This window comes from Monodon monoceros, unplaced genomic scaffold, assembly GCF_005190385.1.
Source record: "Monodon monoceros isolate NGI ecotype Baffin Bay Population unplaced genomic scaffold, NGI_Narwhal_1 Super_Scaffold_3, whole genome shotgun sequence".
Classification (NCBI taxonomy): Eukaryota; Metazoa; Chordata; class Mammalia; order Artiodactyla; family Monodontidae; genus Monodon; species Monodon monoceros.
The window spans coordinates 11,830,574-11,856,046 of NW_021703780.1; the positions used below are offsets into that span (position 1 = coordinate 11,830,574).

General features: G+C 41.5%; 1 pseudogene; it reads right to left on the reverse strand.

The window, feature by feature from the left end:
• Positions 1–401: 401 nt before the first annotated feature.
• Positions 402–2,035, reverse strand: LOC114907730 (annotated as a pseudogene).
• Between the last annotated feature and the right edge of the window lie 23,438 nt (positions 2,036–25,473).

A 25,473-nucleotide genomic window follows, 5' to 3' on the forward strand; every position in this document is an offset into this window, starting at 1 on the left:
ATGAATCCGCCATTACCAATTGTCCTATCGTATCTATGTTACCTGTGCATTCTGAGATCACACCTGTACCTGCCGATAAACCTGGGAAGGGTTGCTCTATCACAGTTACATTTGAGTTGGCAGGCAGGACTGGGAAGACTAATTTGGAAAAAGTTTTACATCCTATTTAGAACAAATCACTAGTCTCCCCTTAAATAACAGGTTGTAATAGAAAGATGCTGTCTGACTATGACTGTTAACTGCGTTAACAAACATAGTTTGATTCATTCGCTTATAGTACAGTCCTGCCATAAAGTATTAAAGCACAGGGTAACTATTATTCCTTTAACATCTGCATTTTTTCAAGTTTTATGCTCTACTATGTCCCTAGTATGTCAGCAGTTTTTGAATATTACAAAAATAATAATAAATGGGTAGAACTCTTCTAAAAATGCACATGTCTATCACTATAATGGTACTAGATGGGAAGGAGACGATGAGGGAAGGGAAAACAGCAAACACATTCATTTATAGGGAATGTGGTCCAAGTCTTTAGGTTTAAAAATAACTTCCCCAGAGAAGCTGGCTATAATGGAATTTCCAGAAAACTTCCTTTGCCTCCAAAAAGAACCTGAAAAGCCCCAATCCAAACGTTTGAAACTATAGTTATGAGATGTTATAAATGATGATCAAAGCAACCGGAGGGAGAAGGATGAATGTGTCTTCCATTCAGCTATAGTTTGTAGCATAGCCTCTTTAGCTGTTGGTTGATCAGTTAAAAACCAGTGAAGTGCCAGAAGTGCTTTGAAGGATGGGGTAGAAAAGTACTGAACATATTACCTGTCTATGTCAGTAACAGGGCTTCATGGCTAGGAAAATTTTCTAAGTAGAAAAATGACTCCAGGATAGATATCTCTCTCCATCATTAAATGTGGTAGAATTAAAAAAAAAAAAAAGATTTACAAGTAGATAGAGTGAAAACAGAAAATTACAAGGCAGAAAACACAAAAGAATCTAGACAATGCTATAAGTTCAACAGTATTCCATGAGACTAGAAAACCTGTTAACTTTGAAAGCCCTAGAAAAGTATCCCTCTTGTTTATAAATCACTTATTTATCATATGACCACACGTTGACTCCTTTCTTTCCATGTACTGAAGAATCCTATATTCAGCCTTTAAGCATTCTGCATTTCTTTGCCAATCTTGTAGCTGAGTATCTTGTTCCAATTGATTTTGGTGCAGGTAACTGGAAGTTGCTGGCACAAGGCCTTGAACGTGGTGTCTGACATTGTTTGATGGTTTTCACTGATTGATACTCATTTGCTGCATATGCTCTATGATTTTAATAAACTCCTTGGCAGTTTGGACTCATTCGAAACAGTGACTGAGTCCTGTACATCTTTATGACTAACCAACTGAACACTGCCATCTTCGTAACAGTGAACCTGTATCTTAAGTCCTCCAACCACTTGGGCTATAGAGGGTGTGATGGTGAACTTCCATTCTGATCTCCAACGACCACTCCAGAAGTTTTTAGGCTGAAACTGGTGGCTTTCAATACATATGGCATACATGGATGCCATTTCTTCAATAACGGTCTGTTGCCCATCTGTAGTTTTAGCATAAACAGTACAGAAGCCGTTGGAATAATGGTCTTTCACATAGGCCCCTAAAGCACTGTCACAGGATTCTCTCCAAGAATTCAGACCTCCATCTACTTCCTCTGGCTGAGAGTCACTTGCTTCTCTCCGTAAGTGGTCAAACTTAAAGGAAATTTTGTTTCTTGGATCTAAAAATCTGCTATTACCCAGGTCACCATGTTCTGTAATTAAGAACTGATCTTCATATCCTTCTATCTTCACAGGCATGAACTGACCCATGTTATACTGGGCAAATACATGTGCTGCCCCTTCCCTGGGGAGACCGTCATTATTAAGTAGTAGCCGGACATCGTTGAACACTTCATTAAATTCCGCTGGGGGTGCGTGAGTGATGAATTTAGCAGCTATGCATACCTTCTCCTCATCTGACACCCAATCCTCCAAGTCGGCCATCTTGGGCTGCTCTCTAGATGTTTTAAATTCATCATGTACTTTTACCTTGTAAAAACCAGATCAGGGGCTTCCCTGGTGGCACAGTGGTTGAGAGTCCGCCTGCCGATGCAGGGGACACGGGTTCGTGCCCCGGTCCGGGAAGATCCCACATGTCGCGGAGCGGCTGGGCCCATGAGCCATGGCCGCTGAGCCTGCGCGTCCGGAGCCTGTGCTCTGCGACGGGAGAGGCCACAGCAGTGAGAGGCCCGCGTACCGCAAAAAAACAAAGAACAAAAAAAACCCAGATCAATTCTCCTTTCAATCTGATATTAAAATATATCTGATGATAACTGAGAGAAAGAAAAAGTGAGAAGAAAATAATAGTGATTTCTAAAGGAGGATAAAATGAATTTTTGAAATACCTACTTATCTTTAAAATAGTCTTGTTTTCAAATGGTTTAGTCCATGTTAAAGCACAAGTCCACCCTGAGTTTTATAGATAACTAAAGCAAAGCCCAAAGATACATATGTATGAATGAGAAAATTGGTAATGAAGAATATAATTCAACATTGAACACAAAAATTCCAAAAAGCTAGAGTCTTCTTCTGTTTTAATTTCTGCAGAGCAATCCACGGAAATTTTCAAAGACCTCTAAAGCCTAGTAAGAAGAGCATAAAAAAGCACAAACTACTATCCATACAACTTGTTTCCATTTTGATCATTAGGCTGGGTCTATTTTCATTGAGAATTTTTATTTTTTAAAAATGTAAAGGCAGCAGAAAGCACAAATGTTAAAATGAGAAAATCAGACCTGTTCTCACTGCCCCCAAATAACTACATTACCTCATTGACCCCAGTCGTCAATGCCTTGCCAGTTAAGTATTACACCATCATTACTGTTATCACCATTGTTATTATTTTGTTCATTTCTTTGCTCATTAGTTTTCTAGTTCAACCATCATACGTGGCTGTAACAGAAATTCATTACCATGGGATGGCTGTTGGGCTGCCTATGGGAAATGACTTGATAGTCTTGCAAACACTGAATCACGCAGGAAATTAACACTCACTTTCATGCATGTTTGCTTGCATGTTGATGACCTGGAAACACATGCTTACACTCCATATTTTTCCTTGTTGCTCTTGATTTGTTTTTCCTCTGGTAGGAACAGAACAATATGGGCTTCCTCCAGGGGACAAAACAGCACCTAACTACTGCAGCACGCAAGGGCGAGAAGTGCAAACTACACTGAGAGGAGACCAGCAGAGCGCACACAGAGGGGAAGTGCAGCTACCTGGCATCACACCTGGGCACTGCCAACCATCGTGGCAATTGGGCTGCCTGGAGAAGGGGAAGGCTAGGAGGAGAGTAGGATCCGACAGTGGATCCTAGAACACTCCCTTGAGGATGTCATAGGGAGCTTTTGCTCCTGGGGCCACGGAGTTTAGGAGCTCAGTTCCCGTCTCGCCCATCCCACACCAAAGAAGGGGAATGAACATACATGGATGCCATTTCTTCATTTCATCAAATACCTCCTTGCTTGTTACAGTCTTTTTGCCTTCAGTGGGCAAGAAGACCAACTAAAATCGTCCTTTATTCACCAAACGTTGTCTTTCCTAGCCTCTAGAGTGAGGCCGGTGACAACTACTTTGTACTATGAGTGGGCTTTTGGCAAGCTATCAACACTTCCTCAGCAGTGCTGTCCCATAGAACTTTCTGAGTGGTGGAAATGTCCCACGTCTATGCTGTCCTATCTAACAGCTACTAGTTACACGTGGTTACTGAACACCTGCAATAGGCTAGATAACTCATTTAAAAGTAAATGTAAATTCAATTCAATTTATATTTTCCATAATAAAAGTTGTCGTTGTTGTTTAATGACCCTGAGTACTCAGAAGTGTGTCTTAAAAGTCCATCAACTCTTGCTTCTCTAATTCTGGTTGAATCACGTGTGGCTAGCGGCCACCTAGGGACAGCACGGATCTGAAGAGCAGCTCTCGGAGTTGGCGTCAGAACTTTCTGGCTACTCCTGTGTCAATTCAGGAACGTGCACATAATGCCTCAACTTATCCGTAAAAGACCTTGCTGCCTTATTCTTCTTGTTATAAACCAGGATTCAGGCCAATGCTCTCACACCCAAGTATACGATTACTGTCTATAATCTGATAACACTCAAATCGACTTTCAACCCCCGAGCTGACTTCTTTGGCTCATGTAACACTTTACCTACCTTGACGGTGGGCTAAAACCTCAGACATATAGAATCAGAATCTCTGAAGGGTTAGCTTAGCTTAGAAATTTACAATTTTAATAAGTTTCTCAGGAGATTGTTATGCAAACAGTCCAATGTTGATTATGACCAGCTCTGCATTACATTTCAGACTAGGTGTATCGCCACCAATTCAGGTGGCATACGAAGAAGATCAAACTCTTCATCTCCTTCTCCTGACTTCTGCCCTTCGTAATTTGTCCAAACCCAGGAGGTAAGGCCATAATTTCCATAAATCTGAGAGTCGTCATCACTCTTTGATTACATGTACCAGCTGGAGAATGGCTGGCACATAGGGAGCATTCAACCAATATTTAATCATTGTGCTTCCCTGGGCCCTTCGTTTCTCATATCTGATTAGTTGTGAAGCAAGGCCTTTTCCCTACATCCTGTCTCTTGTGTCCATTTCATTCTTTCTTTCTCTAACTGCCACTAAGTTCGTTGATAATTTAATCCTCTTGATCCTGTGACAGTGCATCTGTCATCGTCGTCCTCAGCATCACCATTATTATCATCCGGTCCCTTTGTGTTCAATCCACAAATGAACCTCGGGATATGGACATTATAATTCCCATTTTACAGAGTATTAGGTTTAAAGAATTTTACCCAGTGTCATTCAGCTAACAATTGTCAGAGAAATGTGCATTTATATCAGAGGTTATGGTCTCTTCTACCCAGTGGGACTAACTACCTGCTATAAAGCCCCCATTATACTCTATGGCAATTTTCCCCTGGACCAGTTATCTTCTCTGTTCATCTTGTTGACTGTGCCATGCCCATGGTGGAATAAAAAGAGAATCATCAATGGATGCTAAAATCACTGGGTGAGAAACTGTCCAGAGAATAGGACGTTCACAGTCTCAAATATGACACCACAGGTGACTTATTAATACCAAGGGGAAGGTGGCAGGTACCACCTTAACCAAATGGGAATAATGGGATAAACTGACATCAAGCACCTCCTGATGTGACGTAGTGAGAAAACCACATCACCTGTGTAGTATTTCTGTCAGAAAGGTTAAACTTGAATCTAATCATGAGGAAGGAATCAGACAAATCCAAATTGAGATACAACAGACAAAAAAATGGCCTAGGTTCCTCAGAAATGCCAATGCCATAAAAGACAAAAAAGTTCAGTGAATGGCTCTAGATTAAAGAGGCTGAAGAGATATAACAATTAAGTGTGACATCTGATCCTTGATTGGATTATGACTTTTTCAGAAGCTATGAAGGACATATGGGGACAACTGAGGAAAACTGAACACGGACTACATATTAGAAAGCAGGATTGTATCAATAATATTTTGTATGATTAGACTGTGGTTATGTGGGCGAATGCCCTCATTCTCATATATATAGACGTATGTAGGGTTGAAGTGTCCTGACAGCTAAACTAGTACTCAAATGTTCCAGCAACAAACAAACAAACAAACCACAACCAGAGAGTTAAAGCAAATGAGGTAAATGTTAACAACTGAGGGATTTAGATAAAGAGTATATAGATATTTTTGCAACTTTTCTATAGGTTTGAAATTTATTCAAAATAAAAAGCTGGTTAAAAAAAAAAAAGAAATAATATTAGCAGCACTTATGTAGCCCTTACTTTGTACTATAGATACTTTTCCAAGCACTTTACACAGAGTAATTCGTTTAATCTTCACAACACCCTGCACGGTATATTATATTAGCTGCGTTTTACACATGAAACAATAGAGGTTCACAGAGGTTCAGTGATTTGACCGAAGTCAACAGTCAGCAAGGAGTAGAGCTGGGATTCCAACTAGAGGCTGTGCAACTTAATCTCTCTGCTCAGCTTTTATTGGGCATATCCTAGTTTCCATAGCCTTCTGAGGGCATGGAAGAGGTTGTCCATCACACCTCAATAACTCAAACACTTTAAAGTTCTTCTTTATATTAACTTGAAATTTATTTCCTGATGGATTTTATCCATTTGTTCTATTTCTACAGTGGGTCCATCTAGAGCAAATCACTCTTTCCTCCACTAGAATGTAAGCTCCACAAGAATTAAGAATCGGTCATGTTCACTACTGTGTTCCCATGTTGGAAAAATACCTCCTGGCACACGGCAGGAACTCACTAAATACTTATCGAATGAATGAATGAATGAACAACAGCCTTTCAAATATTTGAGGTCAACTGCTGGAAATTTCCACTCTCTGTTGAAAACCTCCCTAATCCCTTCAATTGTGCCATTAATATTCTAGTCACTGTCATCTAAATAGTTTCAGTTTTTCTAGTGTTAAGGGTTGTTCCCGGAACTGAAAACAGTACTTCAGAGTTCACTGACCACCACCACTTTCTTTGTTTCAGATGATTTCCTTCTTTTAATTGAGCCTAAGGAATCACAACAGTTTTTTAAGTGGCATTGTAAACACTACAGAATAGTTTTACCGGCAAAGACAGTGGACTGAACATACATGTTAACTATTGCTCTGTCCTAGGCTCCACTAAAACAACGGTAAAGGATTTTTTTTTTCTTGCATAAGCCCCTGAGAACAAAGGTAATGAGAGAGAAGGAAATAGTAATAACGTTTTAGAAGCTGGAAAGCAGATAAACAAATGGTAACTGGCTTATCCAACCTAAGGAAGATGAATCTTAAGCCAGCAAGGGGATCAGGTGACACTAAAGAATCCCAAAAGTTTCAGAAATTGGTGACATCAACAGGAATAAAGACACAGACCTACTGGAGAACGGACTTGAGGATATGGGGAGGGGGAAGGGTGAGCTGTGACAAAGCGAGAGAGAGGCATGGACATATATACACTACCAAACGTAAGGTAGATAGCTAGTGGGAAGCAGCCGCATAGCACAGGGAGATCAGCTCGGTGCTTTGTGACCGCCTAGAGGGGTGGGATAGGGAGGGTGGGAGGGAGGGAGACGCAAGAGGGAAGAGATATGGGAACCTATGTATACGTTTAACTGATTCATTTTGTTATAAAGCAGAAACTAACACACCACTGTAAAGCAATTATACCCCAATAAAGATGTTAAAAAAAAAAAAAAGAATGGACATAAATGTTCAGAATTCAAAAAAGAAATTGTTGACATCAGTTACCTCTAGAAGGAGGGCTTAAGGTGCAGAGTGAAAACAGGAGGATTGGTCACAAATCTGTTTAAGACTTGAAATGTCTTTGTAGCCCTCCTTTACACAGCAGAAACCTAAGGGTCTATTCTCCAGAGGAGTAACAGAGAAGGTCTCCAGACAGGGGTTACACCAGATACAGTTTGGGGCAGGGGTACCTTAATGAAAGGAGGACTAAATCGGATTGGAGGAAGATTAAATAAACGTTTCCATACTGACTGCCAAGACCTATGCCCTCTTCCCCCACTCTGTTTATCTCTATCCTTCAGGTAAGAGTTTGGAAAGTCTTTCCCTGGAGAATCCAACTCGTCCAAGAGGAAAATCTTAGGAAATTGACAATGAGGGGTCCCCAAAGAAATGGCTGACTCCGTAGCATGTAAGCCCCACACATGAGCTCAGAGCCTCCAATGAGCTTTAAAATGAAAAAAAATTATCATTCACTGTAGCTAAATATACATATGATAAAATTTTATCATACTAACTATTCTTAAGTGTATAGTTCAGTGGCGTTAAGTACATTCACAAAGTTACGCAATCATTACTACCATCCATCTCCAGAACTTTTCATCACCCCAAAAGGAAATGTACTCATTAAACAGTAACTCCTCGTAACCCCCCTCCCCTTAGTCCCTGTAAACTCTGTTCTACTTTCTGTCTCTATGAATTTGACTATTCTAAGTCCCTCATATAAGTGGAATCACATTATTTAACTTAGCATAATGCCTTCAAGGTTCATCCATGTTGTAGCATGTGTCAGAGTTTCCTTCCTTTCTAGGACTGAATAATATTCCATTGATGGAGCAACACCAGACAGGAAACTATAGTTAAGGGAAAGCCTTATGTTAACTCATAGCCTCGAGAGATTCCTCTACCTTCCCAAAGCCAGGATGATGTCTAAAACCTCCTTTCACAGCAGCACAGAGAAGCCACCCCAGGTTCTAATCTCTGCAGCAGCTGACGGTTTTGCAAGACCCGACAGTAAAGTAACCTTTGTAAACTGCATTCTGTATGGTATATAGATCTGCACAGAAGCACACTGAGACAGCTAGCTAGGGCGACACCAAGACGGCTGATGCAGGTCCTGGACCCTGAAGTCTGAGTTGTGAACAAACACATTAGCAAAGAGAGAGAGAACTCCTTGCTGCTGGGAGCACAGCCTTGATCTGGAACAACCACCCTGGCGTGAACCACCACAGAGCACGAACTGGTGCTCAATACAAGAAATGACCACAGTGAGGCCGGCCATGGTCTGAGGACCCAGACCAAAGTGGAGATTTTACACTGGTCCCCCTTTATAAAGGGCTTTTCCTGATCCCTATCAAAAGCAAGGGGGTTCACATGAAAAATCTATAACGGCTGCATCTTTATATTAATTGATGTTCTTTTTTAAAAAATTAATTTAGTAATTTATTTATTTTTGGGCTGCGTTGGGTCTTCCTTGCTGTGTGCGGGCTTTCTCTAGTTGCGGTGAGCAGGGGCTACTCTTCGTTGCGGTGCGTGGGCTTCTCATTGTGGTGGCTTCTCTTGTTGCGCAGCACGGGCTAGAACGCGCAGGCCTCAATAGATGTGGTGCGTGGGCTCAGTTGTTGTGGCTTGTGGGCTCTAGAGCGCAGGCTCAGTAGTTGTGGTGCACATGCCCAGCTGCTCCGCAGCATGTAGGATCTTCCCAGACCAGGGCTCGAACCCGTGTCCCCTGTGTTGGCAGGTGCACTCCTAACCACTGCACCACCAGGGAAGCCCCTTCGGCAAGCACTTTAAACGCAGTCGCACTTGAGACCTGCTCTCCCCACCCTGGACTGCGCCCTGCGTCTGCAGCTACACAGGGCTGGGGTGGGGGTGGGGATAGAAGTGAGGCATTACAAAACAGATTTGAAGAAATAAATCATGTAAAATAGGTAACCAACAAGGACCTACTTTATAGCACAGGGAACTATACTCCATATTCTGTAATAACCTATAATGCAAAAGAATCTGAAAAAGAGTATATATATATATATATATATATATATATATATAACTGAATCACTTTGTTGTACACCTGAAACTACAATAACACAACATTGTAAATCAACTATACTTCAATAAAAGAAGAAAAAAAGAAATAATCATGGCACAAACTGTTTATCTTGAACCGTTTAAATATAATTTAAACATTAGCAATTTAGTATAGTAATTTCCCTGCAACATAGTTCTGGGAGGATCCTAGAACCAAATTCTTGAAGTCTCAGAATCAGAGAACTTAAGTTATGCCAGCAGCAACTCATCTTCCAGAAATATGCTACAATGTTGATTCTCAAACTCCAGCTGTGCATAAAGATCCCTCTGAGAGCTTAGTAAACAGACTTCCGGGCCCTCACCCCAGAAGATTGTGATTCAGTAGATCTGGAGCTGGCACAAAGACCTTCATTTCTAGCAAGTTCCAGGGTGACATTTATGCCGCTACTCTGAGGATCACGCTTTCAATAGTACTGTTCTACAGCATTAGAAAATATTGTCCAACAAGTTCTCTTTGAGATGTCTTCATACTTTGCATGAGTTTCTATCCCCCGTTTTCCTCTTTTACTTCTTTGCAACCTTCTTGTGTTCTTCCTTTTCCTCCCCCTGCCCTCTAAATATGGATATGCTCCAAGATTAAAATTTTGCTTATCTCCTTGCCTTTCCTTCCATTATAAGTTCAATAACTACTCATTGAGAATAGACTAATTGTTAAGCTGGCTCTAGGCACCGTGTAAGGCAAAACCAGTAAGATCCATGCCCTTTGCTCCCACATTATCTTCTCTGTGAAAATTTCCTCAGAACTTTCTCACAAACATGACCATCTCTTCCTTTGCTTTCCCATAGCTCTTTATTTGATTCACTCATCTGGCTTTTATTTCATACTTTCTTGGTTGGGAATTCCCTGAAACAGTATCCCAGATCTTGATTGCAAACAGGATCTAGACTGGGCAAAACTCTCTCAACCTCCAATTTTGATTGTGTCACCAATCCGTATTTAATCTTCCATTCAAAAGTAAGGTTTAATAACTATATGAGCCTTGTAATTGATCAGAAAATTGTGCCAATCTTTTCAATACAACACCATCTTATACCAATACAAATATACATCGGAGTTACGCAAAATTTCGATTACTATTTGGAGATGTTGCAAGATGACAGGGAAAGTGAAACAAAATTCCACTTCTAAGCATGTTAGCGCAAGGCAAATATTTGCTGCATTCACTTTTACCTAATTCAGTTCAATCAACATGTATGGACAAATCACAATATGCAAGATGCCGTTCTACTGTACCTGCATGTGTTTTCTTTTCCCCTCTAGCCTGTGTCACGCCTCTTCAATGGGGGCGGGGGGGGTACATGTAAATTGGCCTTGCTGCCTCCACCCAGTATTGTGGCCACAATCAATGACAACAGTGCTCATCTCTGTGGATGTGTGTGGTTAAAGAGGATAGAAGTGGGAGCTGGGGAGAATATTTTCACATAACGCTTCGGTAAATATGGAAACCTCTCTGAGCTATCTCTGTCCTGTCCTCCAGACTTCCTTCTCTGTGATATAAAGTGCTCACATAAGCAGTCAGAGCTGTGATGGAAATCCAAGGCTGACCTGATTTACTAAGTCCTCAAATGTTGACCTCTCCTGGGCAAATAAGTAGAGCAGGAGGGCATTTGGATAAGAAAAATAAAGAGGAGCCATGAGCAAACCAGTAGATCTTTGGAATCAAACAATTTAACATAGAATAAATACCAAGCATTTCCTGAGGAAGGAAGGAAGTGTAATTCTGCTTATCCACTAACCTCAGGACCATATCAAATTTAGACTATCCTCATCCCTTTCGCATTGTAGTGGAGACATATCACACTCACATTCAACTTACACACACTCAACCACATGTTTGCAGAAAACAACAGCCACAGCAACCATAGTTCTCACAAAACATGGCCCCAGATGCAGGCCAACTACTTCATCTGCTGCTCAAGAAACAGAGATGTGTTTTAATAATGGAAAAAAAAACACCTGGCTATATTGGCTCCATTGAAAGATGGTATATGATATATGCAAGGCATGCACACTGTCCTTCATGGGTGATTTAGGGGACCTTTTGTGGAAAAACAGCTGATGTCTCGGTGCCCCTGGGGCTTCCACAGGCAGCTGTGGAATTAAGCCAGTGGCTTCAGAGACTGCTCTTCTAGACCACTGGCTGATGAGAGCATGAGGAAGGCTAGGTCTCTATGGAAACCACCTTCCCCTCCCTTTCTATCCTGCACACTCCTCCCTCTTCCCTCTTTTTCCATTTCTCCTATCAGAGAACTTTCCTCACTTCACAAGATGGGGCAGTGGAGGTGATGCAGTCAGTGAAGGCTTCATTGACAGGGGAAGTTGGTATTGTGCACTTTTGGTGGGAGTTTTCACCCCAGATAAACTGTGTGGACCCCTCAGGGCTCATAAGTCCCAGTGTAATACAATAGCTACTTCCGGCTAAGCATCATCACAGCTTGGTGGTTTCCTAAACATGAGAGACCTTGGGTTGTCCTCACTGTAAATTCAAGCTTAGGACTATTGCTAGGCAGGACACTATTGGAGACTATTTTTATCTATGCCAAACAGTAGCCCTTCTTCTAGCTGAATGATTACCAGGTTTTAAGAGGATAGAAGGTATATTTATTTTTACTGTTGTGCAGAATTATGGAGAAAATGTGTAATTAGAAGAAAAATCCAGATCTCCTGAAAGAAAATGGGCAGCGAGGACAAAGTGGGAACTCACGGTACCAGGGCAAGTTGTTAATCCATCAGGGGAGCATTGTGATTGCTCCAGAGAAACGAGGTCACCAGGAAAACCTTTGCTTAGAAACTAAATTAAGAATAAGGTCCCCATTGTGTGTCTTACAGTGGCCAGAGTTCATGAGTGTCTTGCTTTGTCCCCAGGGGCTCTGTTTCTCCACTCTAGGCCAGCTCTGATGAAGAGGAAGCCATATATCTTCTAAGAATATTTCTGTCTTGTGCTTAACTCAGTAACATTAACAGAGGGAAATGAGGTTATGTGAACTTCCCATGGATATTTGGATGGGAGTGACTCACTTGATACAAAGGATTCCCTGTGAAACACATCCAAATAAATAGAGTCAAGTTGATTCTTGTGATTCCCTTAGGTTTCACCAGCTCAGGAAAGAGGAAAGAATATCCTAAGAGATAGTGACTCCATAACTATATGCAGATGGCCAAAACACATGGTAGGAGATGCTCCCACAAAAATAAAACAGTGCAAAGATCTTCCACTGCAAATGGATTAGATGTGGAATATTTTAATGATAGAGTCATTTCTGATGCAAATAGCTTCCTCATTGTTCCATTTTCCAAATAAAAGGTTATTCTTGTTGGTAGTCAGTGTGTGCTAGTTTCAAAACCTACCTTATCTGTAAAATCTTGCAGAGCAGAAAATTGATAGTAATGAGGAAAATCAACTCTGAGGCAAAATAGTTTAGATTCACTCAGAATTTAGCAAATGTGAAAATTAGTACATTTAAAAAAGAAATCTAGCCATTTAATCCTACAAACAAACTTCTTACAATCCCCCATACCCCCCCCCCCACACACACACACACACTCTTATTAGATTTCTACTTTTCAGGAAGTGTTCATTATAGCCCATAGAAAATATTCAAACTTAACATAGGGAAAAGCAAGTCACTTCCCTCAGCAAGGGATTAGAATAGGATACACATTCCTATTTTTGGACTTAGGGAAGAATCAGTTTTGGTCTCCTCTCTGAAATAGGAGTGAAATTTGAGTGTCTAAGGGGCAAGGTAGAGCCACAGGGGGCGCTAAATTGGAGAGAAAACAAATATCTTTGACATTGCTAGGTAGGTTCTATCTGCCTTTGGAATCACCTGAGACACAGAATCCTTGACTACCCTTCTTCAGTTCTCATCCAATCTGTTACCATATTTTTTGTATTTATCTCTTTCCTTTAATTTTTTATTCATCACTCAGAGTGATGAGCCAATGCCTTTAAAATAGTAGTTATTCAATAAATATTCCACAGATGAATGGATTTTTCTCATTCACTTCTAGGCTTCCGGTGCTTGTTCAGCTCTATCTCTCAACAGGTATCGGTGTGCAGGAAGTTTAGAAATACCACTACGGCAATTACTACAGGAATTACTTCTCCTGCTTCTTTAACAGCTGGGGCATTATATGCTAGAGTGGGTTACTCAAACCTGAAATTACTAATCATAAAAAAATCTGATTTGGGATCAAATACAGATGGGAAGAAAGGAAGACTTTGATTTCTAGATTCACCTCAACATCACAGAAACCATATAGGCATCTTCCTCTTCTTTCACTCTTTCTTTCATTATCAGTGGCCAGTAAATGTGAAGATAACTAAGGTGCAAAAGGAAGGACAATTCTCAAAAAAGCAATTAGAAGTTTTAGACAGAGAAGCATAGCTCTGACGCACCTTTCTCGAGAGCGTCTGCTCCCACCTTTCAGAATGCCACCAGCTTTTGTTTCATCCATAACTTCTATCACCAGGTCCCGGGTTACTAACATAAATTATGGGTAAAGAATTGGTAACAGAAGTTCCATAGCTTCTCTGGATCTGGTAAAATGAAAGGGAACTGTCTTCCTTGATAGAAATGTTCCCAATAACACAAGTAAAGGAACAAAGAAAAAAATTGCCTTGATGCTCGTCCCCCTTGTACTTCCTACTTCCTCACCTTGAAAACAAACTACTGAGAATGTTCACAGAAGGAAGGTTCTGCTCAGCCTTTGGGAGAATGCAGTACCTAATATATATTCTGCAATAACTTGAGTTGACAATATCAGCAAATATATTGCACTCAAACAAAATTGTTTCAGGATAGAATAGAAGTGATATCAAGAGATAAGGCTAGGGCACCACACAGTATTCATCTGAGTTCCCATACCTGAAAGTACCAGAGAGCAGAGGGTATTCCAGGCCTGGAAGAACCTAGACTCACTTGATCTATATGTGGTTTTCTACTAGGCCAAAATGAGACAGTAGCAAATGTCCAATTACACACTGAATAAACTCCAGAGCATTTCAGAGAAGCTCAATGCTTCTTCTCAATAGTGATGTTGAGGCACCATTATATCAGCTTTGCAAAGTCAGATCCTTTGGATAAGTCGGATCCTGTGTGATATTTACATAACACACACGTGTTCAAAAGCAACTCTGGGGACTTGTCCACAATCTTCTCAAATGTTCCCAGTTCTCTGTTTTGTCTCCTAGAACCACTTCGACACATGACACATGACAACCCACCGAAGAAGAATCTCATAGCCTTCTTAAGTCTTTCCCTTTTTTCTTGATGAAAGAGTTGTTGTCATTATTGAGTCTTCTCTTCTTCCACACAAGATGGTACACAGTATTCGCTGTTCTGGACAAATCATTTTGTAAAGCACTTCACAAGTGTATTCGGATGATGGCTAATATGGGGGTTTTTGAACCACTGGTGAGAGATGAGTTAGGTCTGGTTATCCAGAGACTGCAAGGCTTGTGCCTTTGCCCTTTGCTGTGTGAAACAGCTGTGCAGCCAGAATGCAGAATGAATCTTTGGGGACCATTGGACCCAGATGTGCTCATGAAACTCATCTAAAAAAATCCTTAGAAGGTACAAAAGTGGAGGAAAGAAGCTTGACAGACCCAGCCAATACCTTAACTCTCAGTGTCGATTGCAAAGACAGTTGCATTAACAGGGGGCAGATGCCTTCCGTTCTATTCTTAGTCTTTCAGGTCAAGCTAAGGTATAGTTCAGGGGTCAACAAGCCAGGGCCCCTCGAGCCAAATATGGCCTGTTGTCTGTTTTTATATGCCTAAGGATGAGTTTTACATTTTTACATTGTTGGGGGAAAAAAATCAAAAGAATCATATTTTGTAGCCCATGAAAATGATATCAAATTCACATCTTAGTGTCCATAAGTAGTTTTATTGGAGCAAGATTATACCATATTGACGAAGGCTGCTTTTTCTCTACACAAACAGAGCCAGGTAGTTGCAAGAAACCATATGACCAGCAAAGAAAAAAAAAATCCCTTACAAAAAAGTTTTCTGACCCCTGATAAAGTTCATTCTTAAATTCAACCTCATTCCTTAAATAGATGTGTGAGGACTTGCTCAAATGCATGGATTCTGTTTTAGAGGATCGCTATGTCATCTATTGGGGAATGAGCCACTAGTTTTTATCAAATAGAAACTGACATGGGACAAGTGACTTGACCAACCTTGACTATTAGTCAGGGAAACACAAATTAAAACCACGAAAAGATACTGTTTCACACCTACCACTTTGTAAAGAAATTTTAAGTCTGATAACATACCGTGTTGTAAAGGGGCAGCCCAATATGTATGGGCACTGCTGGTGGACATGGAAACTGCCACAACCGTGTTGGAGAGAGCAGCTTGGCAATTCCTATAAAATGGAAGATATATTCATAAGACAACCTATGATTCCACTCCCAGGTTTATCCTCTATTCTGAAGAAATTCTAGCACATTCACAAAAGGAAACACATAAGAAGGATGTTCTGTGTAGCCTGGTTTATGTGGTTAATGGTTTTCCCCATCCCTTCCAGGCACATGGTAGGCTGTGCTTTCAGCTCCCTTGTGGCTGGGCAGAGCCCTATGTCTAGTTTTGGACATTGGGTTGCGAGCAGAAGTGACACATGTCATGGCTGGAGTGTATATAAGGTCAATGTGAGATGCTTCCAAGTTATAACAATCCATAGAATCAAAGAAGAAATTATAGTGGAAAATAGATAATACTTCAAGTTAAATAATAGTACTCCATATCAGAACTTATCATTATACTCTCAAATACTACATATCAAACCTATAGCCATGCTTAAAATGTAATTTATAGCTTCAAGAGCATATTAGGAAAGAAGAAAAATCTGAAAAAAAATCAATAAACTTTGAATCTTAGTTTGGACTCCACTCCTCAGAAGCAGATCGCAAGCCAATGATTCAAGGGCACATAGTTTACTGGGAATAAATTAGTTTGCCAGAGCTGCCATAACAAAGTACCCCAGACTAGATGCGTTAAACAAGAGAAACTGATTTCTTCGCAGTCCTGTAAAATGGAAGTCTGAGATCAAGCTGTTGGTGGAATTGATTTCTTCTGAGGCCTCTCTCCTTGGCTTGTAGACAGCCACCTTCTTCCTGTGTCCTCACATGGCCATCTCTCTGTGGCTGTCTGTGCCCTGACCTCCTCTTCTTATAAGGACAGCAGTCAGATTGAATTAAGGCCCATCCCAATGACCTCACTTTAAATTGATCACTCATTTAAAGGTCCTATCTCCAAATACAGTCACATTCTGAGGTACTGGGGGTTAAGATTCCAACATATGAATTTTGAGGGGAACACAATTCAGCCGTAACAGGGAGGGCTGGGAAGGTAGAAACACAAATAGAAAGTGAGACAGAGAAGGGAAGGCAGCCAATAAAGGGTATATTATTAAGGCAGCCATCACAACAGGTGACTGGAGCTTGATTACCAAGGAATACTCTATAAAACTATGTAAAATATGCATCAGAATTATCCTGGCCAAAGGACAAGAAGATTGGTGTATTTACACCCTGACGGCCTTCGGCCTTTGGTTAAAGGTTTCTCCCACGGATGTTAGTTCCCAGGCACTTCTAGTCCACTATTCCACAAAGAGGGTTCAGGCAGCTCAGTGGCAGCCCTCTGACAAAGAATCAGATGTTGGCCCTTGGAACTCAGGCTGGTGTGCATGAGAATGGCAAGGGGGCATATGGGCAGGGCCCCAACAGTGTCTGCTTAGCAGCCCTCTCCAGAAGTTACAAAAAGAGGAGTAAATAAACCCAAAGAGAATGCAATAATTAAAACAAATTCAAATGTATAAATAGATAAGTCTACAAAACTATGGATTGGTTCATTAAAATACTAATAAAATTTTAAAATTACTGTCAAGACTTCCAAAATAAACAATGTGAGGAATTTTAAAACAGGACATCGTTACAGTTCCCACAGACATGAGCTCATTAAGAGAAGAAATAGAAATAAAAGAGAGAGCAAGTAGCAATTCCACACCTACGTATATACGCAAAAGAATTGGAAACAGGTACTCAAACCTAATACATGTACATGCATGTTCATAGCAGCAACATTCACAAAAGCCAAAAGGTAGAAACAACCCAAATTTCCATCAACGGTTGAATGGACAAGTTGTGGTATATCCACACAACAGAATATTATTCAACCATAAAAATGAATGAAGTACTGATATATGCTACAACATGTATGAACCTTGAAAACATTATGCTAAGGGAAAGAAGCCAGACACAAGAGACCATATACTGTGTGATTTCATTTATATGAAATATTCAGAAGAGGTAAATCCGTGGAGACAGAAAGTAAATTGTTGCTTGCAAGGGCCCAGGGGGAGACGGGAATGGTGAGTGACTGCTTAATGGGTTGAAGGTTTCCTTTTGGGGTGATAAAAGCATTTTGGAACTTGATAGAAATGTGATTGTACAACCTGTGAAAGTACAAAATAACACTGAATTGATCACTCTGAAATGGTTAAACTGATATGTGAATTTTACTTCAATAAAAAAATTAAGTGAGGGGTAAGGGGGACAGGGATAAATTGGAATATTGGGACTGACACATACACACTACTATATATAAAACAGATAACTAATAAGGACCTACTGTATAGCACAGGGAACTCCACTCAATACTCTGTAATGACCTGTATGGGAAAAGGATCTAAAAAAGAGTGGATATATGTATATGTATAACAGATTCACTTTGCTGTACACCTGAAACTAACACAACATTGTAAATCAACTATACCCCAGTAAAATTTTTTTTTTAATTTTTAAAAATTAAGAGAGAGTATGAAAAAAGGAGTAGAACTATCTGATTTGAGTATGGAACACAGACCACATGCCAGATCTACAGCTGCCACACCCTGACAATTTTTAATACTTTGATGATCTCAGCAAGTGTTCCCAGTTGTCCTGTAAGGTGAGGATTACTAATAACATTCATTTTTACAGGGGAGAAGGGAGTTCATGGGAAAGACATGATCCTTTCCCTGGCTTCGTGTCACTTTGTATTTTGCAGAGTTGATCCAGAGTGTCTCTCTTGAGAAGCAGAACCCACAAACATAGATGAGCTTACTTTAAGGCTTGGAGATGTCTCAGCTAAAGGAAGTGGGCCAGGGCAGAGTGAAGTGCTCTGACATTTCAAATATAGCCCGTGCTTGGTCACTTAGGAAGATAGATTTGTTGCTAGCAACAAGTACTTAGAATGTGTGTCATTTGGCATGTCTTGAGCTGTGAAGTAGATGCAATGCAGGCAAAAAAATTGATGATGTTACAGGGAGGGGCTGTGTGGGGTGCTAACTGCCATCTGCAGTGCCTGGAGGAGGGGTGGAGAGGAGAGAAGAATCTCTTTCTTTTTAATAGATTTTCAAGGTGGGAAAATCATATTGCAATCTCTGAGCATTTGGGAACAATTGTACTTAAGGTAGAAAGTACACCTAACATGAAGCTGGGAAAACTGGACCCTCTCTACAAACTCACTTTGCAGATTCCTCGGTGTCAGAAGAAAAGGTCAGAGCATTTCAATTGCCAGTGGTCCCCTTACTCCCTCCAGCCACTTATGTGGAGCCCCAAAGAGACAGCAAAAAGCAGAATAGCAAGTACCGATGGCTGTGGGATTTGTAATCACCACATAGGATGACTTCTGTGATCTCTGGAAAAGCATGCAAAAGATGTTAGATGAGATGGTAGCAGAGAAGTGATTGAAGCCTAAACCACAACGCTATAGGCACGTGCTGAAGCTAATTCTTTGGCTCCGTTTAGAGTTTATATTAGAAGGTACATTAGCAAAATCTCTGAGAACGGTATGTTATTCCCTACAATTATACCTGGAGAAGTAGGTTAATATTTAATCTTTATCTTAATTTTAAGAAGGAGAAAATTTTATATTACAAATGTTAAAGTGCAAATTAGCATACAATCATAGGTCCAAAAGCTGAAAAGAATTTTGACTAAGTCCTAGAAGAAATCAAACTATTGAAAAAGAGGGGAGGGGCTTCCCTGGTGGCGCAGTGGTTGAGAGTCCGCCTGCCGATGAAGGGGACGTGGGTTCGTGCCCCAGTCCGGGAAGATCCCACATGCCGCGGAGCGGCTGGGCCCGTGAGCCATGGCCACTGAGCCTGCGCATCCGGAGCCTGTGCTCCGCAACGGGAGAGGCACCAACAGTGAGAAGCCCGCGTACCGCCAAAAAAAGAAAAAATGGGCAGAAGACCTAAACAAACATTTCTCCAAAGAACACATACAGATGGCCAAGAGGCCCATGAAAAGCTGCTCAACTAATTATTAGAGAAATGCAAATCAAAACTACAATGAGGTATCACCTCACACCAGTTAGAATGGGCATCATCAGAAAATCTACAAACAACAAATGCTGGAGAGGGTGTGGAGAAAAGGGAACCCTCTTGCACTGTTGGTGGGAATGTAAATTGATACAGCCACTATGGAGAACAGTATGGAGGTTCCTTAAAAAACTAAAAATAGAACTACCATACGACCCAGCAACCCCACTACTGGGCATGGACCCAGAGAAAATCATAATTCAAAAAGACACATGTACCCCAATGTACACTGCAGCACTTTGCCAGGTCATGGAATAGCCAGGTCATGGAAGCAACCTAAATGGTCATTGACAGATGAATGGATAAAGAAGATGTGGTACGTATATACAACGGAATATTACTCAGCGATAAAAAGGAACAAAATTGGGTCATTTGCAGAGACATGGGTAGACCTAGAGACTGTCCTACAGAGTGAAGTAAGTCAGAAAGAGAAAAACAAATATCGCATATTAATGCATATATGTGGACTCTAGAAAAATGGTACAGAAGAAGCGGTTTGCAAGGCAGAAACAGAGACACAGATGTAGAGAACAAACATATGGACACCAAGGGGGGTAAGCGGGGAGGGGCAGCAGGGGTGGTGGGATGAATTGGGAGATTGGGATTGACATACATACACTAATATGTATAAAATAAATAGCTAATAAGAACCTGCTGTATAAAGAAAATAGACTTACCCTTTATTTCTTAAACCCTAAAACCCTGTGTTCATCCGGTCATCAAATTGATCAGTGCTTGACCCGTTGATTTAAACTCTGAATTCAAGTCCTTCCTGCCACTTTCCTGCCTTAATTCAATCCTGGGTTATTTCTTTTCTTTTTTGTAAGTATGTTTTTTTATTGTGGTAAAATACACATAACATAAAATTTACCATTTTACCTATCTTCAAGGGTACATCTCAGTGGCATTAAGTGTATTAACAGTGTTGTATACAACCATCACCACTACTGAGAGTGGGACAGAACTTTAAGGATGATTTTTCTGAATTGGTTCTGGGAGTTGACTCTCTAATCTGATTAGATTTAATAATGCTAATGATTCTATTTTCAATAATAAAGGCACAAGTAAGTTACATGAAGAAGTGCTCAAAATGCCTATGGTTGCCACTTCTGCTCTACTGCCTTCTCTCTCCTACAAGAAGAGGCTAGGGTCTGGTTTATAGGTGGTTCTGCACGGTATACAGGCACCACCCCAAAGTGGACAGCTGCAGAACTATAGCCCTTCTTTCTGGAACATCCCTGAAGGACAGAGTGAAGGGAAATCCTCTTAGTGGGCAGAAATTTGAGCAGTGTTTACTTTTCTTAGAAGGAGAAAAGTCCAGATGTGTGAGTATATGATTATATACTGATTCATGGGCTGTGGCCAATTGTTTTAACTGGATGGTCAGGGACTTGGAAGGAATATCATGGGAAAATTAGTGATGAGATTCCAGGAAGAGCTGTGTGGATACGTGTCTCTGAATAGGCAAAAAAACGCAAAGGTATTTGTGTCCCATGTAAATGCTCACCTAAGGGTGACCTCAGCAGAGGAGGATTTTAACAATAGGATATCCTGTTTTATAGATTCCAGTTGGCCTTTTTCTCCAGTTACCACTGTCATCACCACAGTGGGCTCACGAAGAAAGTGGTCGTGGTGGTAGGGATAGAGGTCATGCCTGGGCTCAACAGCAAGGACTTGCACTCACTAAGGCTTACCTGGCTACCGCCATTGCTGAGCATCCAATCTGCCTCAGGCAGAGATCAACATGGAATCTTCCATATGGCACCACTACCTGTGATCAGCCAGCTACCTGGTGGCAGGTACATTGATTTCATTGGATCACTTTCATCATGAAAGGGGCAGCATTTTGTTCTTAACACAGTAGAAATTCAGGATACAGACTTGCCTTCCCTACATGCAACATTTCTGCCAAAACTACCATATGTGGACTTACAGAACGCCTTATCCACTGTTGTGGTATTCCACACGGCAGTGGTTCTAATCAGGAAAATCAGTGCACAGTCAATGAAGTGCACAGTGGGCTCATGCCCATGGAATTCATTGGTCTGACCATGTTCTCCACTACCCTGAAGCAGCTGGCTTGATAGAGTGGTGTCATGGCCTTTGAAAACTCAGTTACAGCACCATATAAGTGGCAACACCTTGCAGGGCTGGGACAAGGTTCTCCAGAAGGCCGTGTGTGCTCTGAATCAGTGTCTAATATTTGATACTGTTTCTCCCACAGCCAGGACTCATGGGTACAGGAATCAAGGAGTGGAATTGGAAGTGCCACCACTCACCATTACCCCTAGTGCCCAACTAGCAAAATTTTTGCATCTTGTTTCCTTAACTGTACACCCTGTTGGCCTAGAGGTCTTAGTTCCAAAGGGAGGAATGCTTCTACCAGGAGATACACAAGGATTCTGTTGAACTGAAAGTGAAGACTGTTGCCTGGCCCCTCTGGACTCTTCACGCCTCTGAATCAACAGGCAAAGAAAGGAGTCTTTTAGTATTACCAGGCCTTTGGATTCGGGTCAATGAAAAACTACAACAACCCAACCCAAGAAGGATTACTCATGGCCCAGATTCTGGAATGATGGTTTGGGTCACTCTACCAGGTAAAGAACCACAACAAGCTGAGGTACTTACTGAAGGCCAAGGAAATACAGAATGGGTAGTGGAAGAAGGTAGTTATAAATACCAGCTACGACCACATGACCAGTTACATAAACTAGGGGTAACAGACCCAAGAGACTGAAACCTGGATCCCGAAGGATGGTTTTGAGCGGCTGAATCAACCAGCTCTGCTGTCTGCCCTACCTCTGGACTTCTTATTAAGTGAAAGAAATAACCTTATTGCTTAGGTCAAGGTTTACTTATACTTTAAGCCAAAATTATCCCAACTGATACAGTCTGGGGGAGTTAGCAATACTGTTTCTGTTATGAGGGCCCCAAAGTCTGGGCCATGGGCTGATTTCCGAAGTAGGAGTGAAAGACATCCTTACACTATCACAACCCCACGAATACCTCTCTTCCCTTCCAGACTCCTGAAATTCCTTTACGAGGTGACAGAAATTATTTTTCCATAATTGACTATCAACCAGCTGACAAAGGAAAATAGTAGTAGAAAAAAATGCCTGGGAAAATGGTCAGTCTAAAAACGAATAAAGCATGCAGATTTAAACAAGACACACTTTACACTATCAAATTGATTTTAAAAGATCCTCACATTCAAATTGCTGGCCAGGTTGTGCTAACGTTTTTGAAAACAAGAAAAATGTACCAACTTCTCTGCTAAGTATCAGTCTGCTTGGGTTGCTGTAAAAAAATGCCATAGACTGCATGGCTTGAACAACAGACATTTATCTCTCACAGTTCTGGAGGCTGGAAAATCCAAAATAAAGGTGCTGACAGATTTGGTTCCTGGTGAAAGCTCTCTTCCTGGCTTATAGATGGCCGCCTTCTTGCTGTGTCCTCACATGGCCTTTCCTGGATACACGCACATGGACGGAGTGAGCTCTCTCTATCTTCCTCTCCTTATAGGGGCATGAATCCCACCGTAAGGGTCCCACCCTCATGACCTCATCTAAACCTAATTACTTCTCAAAGGCCCCACCTCCAATTAGCATCATGTTGGGGATGAGGGCTTCAAAATATGAATTTTGGGGGGACACAAATATTCAGGTCATAACAATAAGCAATAAGCAATGTTAAGTCCTTATTAAAAACCATAAAAAGGCTCACACTTTGGTCAATGCCCTCCAGCCAATGACCACAAGGAACACACAGCACACCTGTATTTGACCAAGTTGGGTTTAATGCTTGTGGGGAACCACGGGGAAGCTCGTGACAGGACTTATGCTAGGATTTTGGCTAATGTTAGATGTTTTGGGGGTGGATTTAAGGAAGTGGAGGTTTTCTCTGGATTGTTTGCTGTCAGGAAGTAAAGGTAATTCTATGAATAAATCTCATCTAGAAAGAGGAAAGAATAGGGTGAGGCTAAAGCTGAAACTGGTAAAGCAGCAGAAATCACTCATATTATCCAGGATAGGAAGATGTTGGGTTATTTTTGTGGCTTGGACAATGTTCATGACTTTTCTGAGCTCAGACATGATTATGGAGTGGCCTGGTCTAAGGTTCGTGTTCTGTGAAATTATTTGTGCTCCAACAGGAGAACTATAAGTTCCAGGCCAGCTCCTAGATGCCAAAGGCTGCTTTTCTCTTTACCTTTCAACTCAAACACAGTGTGTAGAAGTCAGCTGGGCCTGCCTTAACAAAACGCCCCAGACTGGGTAACTCAACAGAATTTTCTCACAGTTTTGGATGTTAGAAGTCCAAGATCAAGGTGCTGACAGGGTTGGTTTCCGCTGAGGCCTCTCTCCTTGGTTTGCAGATGGCCAGCTTCTTGCTGTGTCCTCCAATGGCCTTTCTTTTGTGCATGAAGAGAGAGAAGGATCTCAGGCATCCCTTCCTCTTCTTACAAGGACCCCAGTATTGTCGGATTAAGACCCCACCTTTATGATTTCGTTTAACCTTAATTACCTCCTTAAAGGCCCAATCTCCGATACAGTCATTGGGGGTTAGGGCTTCAACATATGAGTTTGGGGGGATGTAATTCAGTCCATAACACTGTGCATCAGGGCCCAAGATTTCTAGAGAGATCTTTCACAGAAGGTAAAAGTACTGTACATGTTGATCTACATTAATAGTAGAACTTAGAAATAACCAAGTATCAAAAGCAACGTAGAAAAGGCAGGTGATAGTTCAGAGGACAAATGGGCCCAGGGCTGGCTCAGATAGTATTAGGGTAGTGGGTTAATTGGTAACTGTTTTAATTATTAATTTTTTCATGTTTCCGTGATATTGCTTTTGCAGCAATTAAGATACAAATACCTATGGGAAAGTTGATAAATAGATTTAAGCTTTTTTGCCCCATGGGGTAAGTGAAAGCTAGCAAGTGCCCTGTCAGCATGTTTTGGTGTGTTTATGGGTGGGACAAACCAAAGAGGGGACCCACGTGGCACTGAGGTGGAGAGGAGACCCATGTAAGCAGCAGGCTTCGCAGAAGACCAGAAAGGGCAGCTAGGGAAAACCCAGGAAATCTTCCCCCTTCTGATGTGCCTGTTGTCAGTCCTCCTGTATCATCAGCCCGTGATGACCCAAATCACTTCCAGGCTCTGCCTTCAGAACTGAGCCAAGCTCCCGTGTGTCAGCTGCAACCCCCAACCCCAGCTGAACCCTCACTCGGGTGAAGAAACGCTCCCTTAGGTAGGAGATGCTGAATGAGACTCCTTCCGCTCTGTTTTTGTTGTTGTTCTCATAACTGTTCTTTCAGGGTTTTTTTACCCGAAAGAACTGCCCCCAATATAAAGACTAGGTGGGGTGGAGACCTTCATTTAAGTTGTAGATCTTGTAAAACGGCTCCAGATCCCTAAGCGTGTGGATGGTACTGAGTTTGGGGACAAATCATTACTGAAGAGAACATACTGTAACCTTCATTCTCAAAGTAGAGGCCAATGCTACTATCTGGGCCAAATCTATTTTTAGGATAAAGGCTGCAATCTCTGGTAACAACAGATCCCCACTAAACAGTACGCTGTGCCCCGCCAGGAGGCACGGCCTCGGAACGCCAGACCACGCACACCTCCCCACTAATGCGGCGCACCCCACCCGCTC